General features: G+C 34.0%; 2 long non-coding RNA genes across 3 annotated transcripts; one reads left to right on the forward strand and one right to left on the reverse strand.

Moving 5' to 3' along the window:
- Positions 1-1,156: 1,156 nt before the first annotated feature.
- LOC127945965 (uncharacterized) lies at positions 1,157-2,429 on the reverse strand. The gene is made up of 2 exons (XR_008150986.1): positions 2,342-2,429; positions 1,157-2,023 (listed from the first exon to the last, which is right to left on the reverse strand). It is a non-coding gene; the product is annotated as an uncharacterized LOC127945965 (long non-coding RNA).
- A 1,744-nt stretch (positions 2,430-4,173) lies between these two features.
- Positions 4,174-6,502, forward strand: LOC127946586 (uncharacterized). Of its 2 annotated transcripts, none has more exons than XR_008151122.1 (5): positions 4,174-4,272; positions 5,155-5,282; positions 5,424-5,504; positions 6,045-6,172; positions 6,293-6,502. It is a non-coding gene; the product is annotated as an uncharacterized LOC127946586 (long non-coding RNA). The 2 variants fall into 2 exon arrangements; XR_008151123.1 differs by having other exon boundaries at positions 5,429-5,504.
- The last annotated feature ends 2,035 nt before the right edge of the window (positions 6,503-8,537 follow it).

Here is an 8,537-nt window from a genome sequence, read left to right on the forward strand (position 1 = left end):
TTAAAGGCACGTCAGAAGAATGTTTTGAAATGTGGCACAATATTTCATGAACAAGACCAGCAAAAGCCTGGTACAAATAATAACCTTTTACACAAACAGACCATCAAATAACTAAATCAATCAATCAATCAATCATTATTGTGATATTAAGACACACTGCCAGCAATTAATGTGAAGTGAGCATTTGAGTCTAAATTGAGGCAAATACTTTGACTTCCCTTTAATCAATTCTGCTTTAAAGGAACAATACACTCAAAAATAAAAATTTTGGCACCCATTCACTGCAGAGGGACCATTGGTGAGCAAGTGATTTGATGCTAAATTTATTTAATCTGTTCTAAATGAAGAATCAAACTTGAACGGCATGTGGAAAAGCACATTTTAAGCACATTTTGGCGTGAATGATCCCTTTATTAGAAGAGCACATTATAAGAATAAAAAGGACAAACAGGACGGGAAAAAAAAAACTTAAACAAAATGAATGTGTGTCTCTTTCCTCAAGCTAAGCTTTAGCTCTTTATTGGATTGCTTTTATGTAATAACTCAAGAGCAAGTTGTGGCATATTGAACCAGTTTTCAGGAAGAATATGTTTGTGTTCTTTGAGGAATGACGTTCTTAGAAATCTACTTTGAATTCTGTCTTCCAAATCAAACCGTAAATGTTTATTAATGTTCGTTTGTTCATGTGAATCCTTTTGAATCCATCCTACCTCTAAACTAAAAGCTACATCTGCCACATGATGTTCTGGTAAAAAAAAAAAAAATCTTTCCTTGACTGTTATAAAAGCAGTTTCGAGCAATCTGAAGTCTTTTTAAGCAATATTAACCCTAATCCGTATTTCACACATACATCGAAAACCTCTTTCCTTAAAATCCATTAGATTTTACAAAGGAACCCAAGGTTGAATTAGCCTTCAAGGTTTTCCAACAAATTGGTGTTATGACTAAACAGCTCTACAAATCCAACCAGATCCTTAGCAAATGCAGTAGGCATAGTTCACCTGGGATTCAATGAACATGATCCTACAGTAATTTAAATGTGCTTTGGCTGTAGATAAGGTTAATTATGATATGGCTGACATTTTCATCAGCCTACAGCTGATGGTTTTCCAGATCCTATAGAGACTGTCAGACAAGTGTTGATTCAATCGTATGCTTATGTTAAAGGTTTTAATTCCTCCATGGTTTCCGCTAAAAACTTCTTAAGTGTTCTACAGAAGAAAAAAAGTCACATAGATCTGGGATGGCCTGAGGGTGAATGAATTAACAGCATTCAACAGCATTTGGGGGTAAACTGTATCCCTTAATTTTTTTTTTTTTTTTTTTTTTTAAAGCCATATGAACCCAACATGAAATTGCATCATGAGTACACCTCTTCAGACTGTAACTACTGACCATATATTCTTACATATTGAACAAAACCCTAACATTGAGTGTTAAACTGTTAATGCTAAAAAAATAAATAAAAAAAAAAACAGTTGATGCAATACATTCCACACATTGAATGGGGAACCCAAGTAACATTGAGAATCTAGATGAAAATAAATCATATTAAAAAAGACTGAGCTTGACAATTGGAATGACAATTTTAAAGATAACCAAAACAGCTTCAACAGATGGAATTACTTATATCTCTGTACTTGTGAAATTGGCCTTGTAAGAAATAATAACACCATGGAGATGCATTGCATTTCAGATAAAGCGTGTGTAAAATACTGGAAAAGTGGAGGAGTAGATGTCAGAAATCACAGGGAGGGTTCGCGACCTCTTTCAGTGTTCCTAGAAATGTGATGATTATAATAGGTGAAGTCAAGAAGAGAAAAGTGTTGAATGAATGCAGTCGGGACTCTCATAAGCTTTCCAGTGCAATTTGGAAGAAACTGGTATTGATCTTTTTTTTTTTTTTTTTGTCCTCATCACACAAAAGCCATTCCCTTGTTCGCCCTTCTCTTGCACTCATAACACCCAGTGAGACATTTGTTCATCTAGCATGGATTCAGGAGCAACATTCTCCATTCAGCAACTGACATGTAGAAAAAATCAGAAACAGCAACTGTAACAGTTATCATAAATGACAAATAACAAATTTATGAATGCATTATAAATAACTGATTTTAAACTCATGTTGCTTTATGCTTTTTTTACTCAAAACTTTTTTTACTCAAAACATTCCTGATTTATTTCACAGTGCATCAGAAAAAAAACTATTATTGTGATAATGAAATGTATCATATTCATGATTTTCTTATTTATATCTCAGATAAATATTTTTAACTCTTCTCTTTAAAACCAGTTCATAGTGACCACATCAAGTTTCCCCATCTCTTCCATCAGCCCATACCTGTTTATATGCATTCACTATTCATTGATCCCTCCCTGTTCTTGCTTGTTGTATTCCTCATATGTAAGCTTCTTTGGATAAAAGCATCTGATAAATGAATAAATGTTATTAGTGTAGTCTTTGATCACATGGTTTAATCAATTTAATAAAGATAATTTCATTAATATTCCCTGACAACCATCATACATTATGCAGTTTTCTATGAAATCTGTCAATTCACATGTACAGACTACCTCTGACTTTCATCCAGGCTGTAAACTGGGGGTAATTTAAAATAAACACAGACTTATTCATATTCATATATATAATTGTTATTATTATTTAATAATAATAATAATAATAATAATAATAATAATAATACAAATAATTGTCATTATTCACTGATTTTCCCTCTGCTGCAGTTCTAAGATAAAATATGGTGACTAACCAGTGACAGTATAAACACAGAAACAGGTAAGCTATTACAATGAATGTGAGAAACTGGAATGCTCATTGTGCCATTAAAATAAATAAATACCCCTGTTCCAAACAAAAAAAGCTGTCAATATCCAACACAGTCTCACTCTCTACTCGTCAAATGTCTGACGCATGGTCAAATGATCTGGCGTCACTTTTTTGACGCACTGGGTATACCTTTGGCGTTATTTTTCAACGTGCAGGTTAGTCCAATAGACTTCTATAGAACTCAGCAGCGTTTAAATTTGACGTCTTGGTTCAGCACACCGCAACTACACTGAATAAATAAAAATAAATAATAGGCTACAAAAAAAAATTATATATGACAGAGATCGTTTTTATCTGGCCCTCCAACTTGTTTTTAAGGGTTTAAATATTCTCGCAATCTGATATCAAAGTGATCTCTGTGCCAAAGTTTAGCGCGTTCATCAGTGGTGAGTTTAACAACACTCAACTGCAGGTAAAACAGCACTCAGCGGTGAGTTTGACCAAAGCAACGCTCAACTGCAGGGAAAACGGCATAAAAGGTGAGTTTAACAACGCTCCAAGGCGCGTGCAAGTAAGCAGTTTAACCGTTTTCTTACAACCAATTTCGCTTATCGCTTATTCATAGTTCATCATCTCTATGAAATCACGTTCAAGAAGTCTCATTCAGCACACATCGCGATACTTGCCATCAGTTTCCATGTGCCACAGGGTCGGTGAGTAGATATAATTACGCTCTTTTAATGCCTGTTATAAAATGTATTCTGTCTTTATTAATCAGATTAGCGCCATATTGTTTACTCGCTGTATTATATCAGTCATCCGAGGCTGTCTTTGAGTTTCATTGCGTTTAACTAAGTGAACACACCTGCTAACTAGTGTGATTAAACCCTGTCGGTCACGTGACGTGCCATAGACTTTCAATATATTCATTTCATGTCAAAGATGTACATTTGTAGTAAAATCATGGTAACCACGGCATGTACAATAGCAACAAATTAAATTTGAAGTTAAAACCCAGGAACGGGACATTTACCATGTTTTTACCTCAGTAACTGTAGTTCTACTATGGTATATTAATAATCAATACAACAATAAAATAATCATCAAACTAACTTTGGTTGTACAACTGTAATTGTCGTTTTTGATGTGCTTTTATATTACAGATATCACACATTTACTGTACCATGCTTTTGAACATTTTTATGTAAATCCAAAAAAAGTAAATAAATAAAAGGAAACATTTTTCCCTTCCTGCAGTTCATTCATATCAGTTTATATTTTAAATATTTTGCTCACAAAACATTATTAAAATTCTGTTTATAATTCTATTTTATTCTACCCCTCCCCCTTTCTTATTTTTATTATTATGTTTTTTTTTTTTTAGCTGAAAAGATGTAAAGGAAGCAGTCATCCCTGTGGTGTTTGTGGAGAGGTTTTCCTTCAGAAATGGAGAAGACAAAAAGCTGCGGAGGCAGACATTTGCAGCAGTAAGTCTGTGTTGGTTTTACCTTTTTATCAAACTGCTGTTATAAATTGCACAGCATTTGTTGTTTCTTAAACTTTTGCACTCTCCAAATACCCACACTTACCATCTTTGCACTTGACCAATCGATTATTTATTTGACGTATTTCCTATGTTTAGGCCAAGTGTTCAAGTGAGCATGGTGACCACAAGTGTGTGTCGAACTTTTCATGACCTGATGACAGTGGTTCCCGTTCCTGATCCTGGAGAACCCCAGCACTGCACGGTTTTGGCGTCTCTCTTATCTCACAAACACACTTTTGAGGTCTTGGAGTCTTCACTGATGAGCTGATGAGTTGAATCAGGTGTGTTTGATCAGGGAGACATCTCAAATGTGCAGTGTTGGGCTTCTCCAGGACCAGGATTGGGAGCCACTGCCTTATGGGACACACTTAAGTGTTTACAGAGATTTTTAGTTTGATCATTCAACTTTGCATTTTAAAATAAATTAATTGAAAAATTATTTTCAATATCTAATTATTATTATTATTATTATTATTATTATTAATATTTTACATACATTGTAAAGGTTTCCGTGACCCCTTGTGAGATCTCGACAAAAGGTCTCACAATTTATTCCAAAAATTGATGCATGATGGGATACACTAAGCCTGGTATAGAGCTCCGGAGCGGTATTGGAGATAATGTGGGTTTAGTGTTCATTAAGGGCACTGCGCTTTGGCATTATTAAGACTTGCGCACTACTGATAACAGTCCTGTTAGCTTGTAATATTTTTTTTTTATATATATATATGAATATAGCTGTATAATTACACACACACATACGCACAGTAATGTATAAGATGCATGTAATGTAGTAATATTTTTCTTTCTTTCTGTCTTACAGGATTGTTTGCAGATAATGCTGTTCAAGCTCAACAGCTCTTTTAAGAGCCAACCCTCACAAACCTTCCTAAAAACTAAAAGAGCTGTTACTGAGTCTCAGCGAATCTTGCCATGATCAGCTCTTCCCAGGTACATTTGTTTAAAATATTTTTGAATCAACATTTACTCATCAAATGCTCTGGTCTGAATCTTATTTTAAATGAACTTAATTATATGTTTAATGAGCAATGTTAATTGCACACAGAGTAAGATTATCTTGTTTTTCCGAAGAGAAGGAAGACCAAGGAAATGATTTGCTCATGAGGAATGAAGACGGCCATCTTGAGCCCAAACAAAGACAGAAGTCCTCTGGTATGTGTGTGTTGAAGCAATGCTGTGCAATGCTGTGTTATGTGTTACAGCACTTTATGATTTTATCTCACAGGACTGTTCATCTCAGCCGTAATTTATTCTTTCTATGTTTTTATTCTTAATAAAAAAAAAATTATATACAGCTATTACAATTAAATCATGTAGGCAAAGTGTGACTGGAATATTTTTAAACTTTAAGTAAAAAAAAAAAAAAAACACCAACTGTTTGTCTTAAATAAAAGAATACAAGTTTTATGTAAGTGGTTTACATTATTTCATTGTTTCATAAATGTTGTATTATAAATTGTGGATTGATAGTTGATTGGTTTGAAGCCAGGCCTTACACTAAAACACATTTGTGAGAGAAGTCAGGAACTTTGAAGATAAATTAGAGAGGGAAAAAAGACACATTTACTGCAACAATAGATGAATTATAGAGGCAAAAAATTCTGTCACATGCTAAGGGGTGTCTCATGAGCAAGTCCTTTGCCTTAATTCTTGCAGAATGAAATTTTTATTGCAGTATTTTAATTTGTACAGATGATCTCATCAGCCAAATGAGGGGTTTTGACCAAGTGATGCTCTTGAAAGGACTGAAAGAAGAGGATGTGGTAAATTGTCTTCAGAGAAAAACCTTCTCAAAAGGTCTCAAAACAGCTTGAAGAATGGTAAGTGTACAGTACTACAAGGGTCATAGTTGCTCACCCTGCTAAAATCACACAGAACATAAGCTGAGCTCTCTGTCAATTAAACAACTTAATCTGTATTGTTTGTTTCACTTTGACCAGGTCTGGGATCTTAGGACTGAGAGATCCTCTGGCTGAGAGAAGCTACACCACATCAGTGCTGGATATCAACCACAAACAGTTTCCAGACACGAGAGAAGAAGATCACGATGGGGAGATGAAACCAGTTTAGATGTGATGATGGGAATCATTATTTTCTGGAACAGTATCACATGTCTTATATGCATCACATGATCTGTATCACAGTTGACTGGATGGATTATTTTTTACTTTTAAGGACATTTCATCACTCATCTGTGTGAACTGATTAATTTATGATATTAATGAATTTTTGATCCTTTATTATTTTCCTTGAATTGTGTTTGTCTTGAAGCTACTTTATCAACTTCATAGTCTATGCTTCAATAAAATTAATATGGTGAATATTGTGTGTTGAAAATTCTTGGTAAATTCATAATTTTACTAGATACTGTAGGCTACTATGGGTTTATTCTACACTTGAAAAACTACATATTAATTACCAGGATTATTTTTTGCTTAAACATTAATGACATCTGGAACAACAATACACCAGAAAGTTATTATTGTATATATTTAATCACAAATATGCCTATATATCTATATAAAGGGATTTACTAGATGAATTATTTTGAAAAGCCATTTACTTTATAGTTACAAACACTTGAGGGATAACTGAGAATGTAGCAGGAATGATCAACATGGATCTTGTACTGCATTAAATCCAAGAGCACGCACATTACTGATGTTCAGCATCTGAGGACCCAGATAAGGGGATGAGGAGGCATTTTTACACTGATTGTTGCTAATTAGTTAATATATATAGTATTCTGAGTACTCCATGAATTATTCCTTGTGGAAAAGTGAAGTATCACAATGTGTATAAATTGTCCTTGATTACTGCTTAACAGTGGGGAATAGATAATGGCATGTTGTTGCAGGTTCATCCATTATATTTATTACTGTTAACTTCAAAAATAAAATAAATAATCTATAATTTTTATTATTAAATCATTTCTTTCTAATTTTGCCATGTTTCATCAGATGGCCTCACCATGTCCTGTCAAAAGCTTTACTGCTCATGACATAAGAATAAGAAAAGGTTAGTCTATGAAAACTGTCAGATATAAATGTGACTCAGCTCAGTTTGTTGTCCATTATGAGGAGAATACATACATGTAGGTTTTACTGCCCTTCTACCCCCAGGGGCCCAGTAGCACCCCCCGGAAGAGCCAAAAACTGTACATTTGAAATGGCTGTAAATCAGAGTCCAATTAATGAATCAAAGAGAAAACCAGAAGAATTTTTACTTATGCTATGCTGATAAAATAATGTCGGGCACAGTTTTCAGAAATAAATGGAAATGTTTCATAAAGCCATTTTAAATATTGCTCCCTCTAAAATACCAAATTTCACTCTGTCTTTCAATTATATCATAGAGGTTTACACAATGAAACTATTCATATATCCAGTTTTCCATTAAATATATTATTTATTTCATTTCGTCAATAAAACGATTTAAACTACATTACCCACAAGCCTCCGTCGTTCTATATATGGAAAGGCGAAACTAGGGGCTGTTTTTTGTAGTTCATCAAAGTTATGATTAGGGTTAGGGTTAGGATCTCGCTAAAGAGGTAATTTTCCTCAACATAGCAACCCTTAATTGTTGACTTAATATATTACTAATGTGATAATAGTAGCAAAACGTTCTTCTGTAACACGATGCGCTGTTTAGTATGGGTTAAAGGATAGTCCAACCACAGACAACCCTGCGATGACAAGGGACATTGACAGCCAATGATATCAAAGCTGAGCAGCGGCGTCACGCTTCCTTATCCATTTATGACCGATGACTTTCGTTTTTCGGCTGAAGGGATAGATTGGTTAACAATCAATAACATTTGCTACCTATTAGATTGTGTTTTATTAACGTCTACACCTTCCTCCAACAATAATGCAAATGCGCTAATTATTGTTTTCAGCTTGACAAAAATTGGGCAATATTGATGAGCACATGGCCAGCATTCGCAGTTCTATCGAACCGATTCCTCTCATTAAATCTTTTTTTTTTTTTTTTAAAGACAGGTGCATTTTCTAATCAAATGATTAGCTTGTAACATTTAAATTGCATGTTGTTTTGTTTTAAATCTATAAAAATTATTCACTTTAGTTTTTCTGTGATTTGCCATTCTTTACCAATTGAACTCTAGCAATAAAAACAGAGTTAAAAAAACTGATTCAAAGACAAATTGCCCATATAACTGCA

This window comes from Carassius gibelio, chromosome A24, assembly GCF_023724105.1.
Source record: "Carassius gibelio isolate Cgi1373 ecotype wild population from Czech Republic chromosome A24, carGib1.2-hapl.c, whole genome shotgun sequence".
Taxonomy (NCBI): domain Eukaryota; kingdom Metazoa; phylum Chordata; class Actinopteri; order Cypriniformes; family Cyprinidae; genus Carassius; species Carassius gibelio.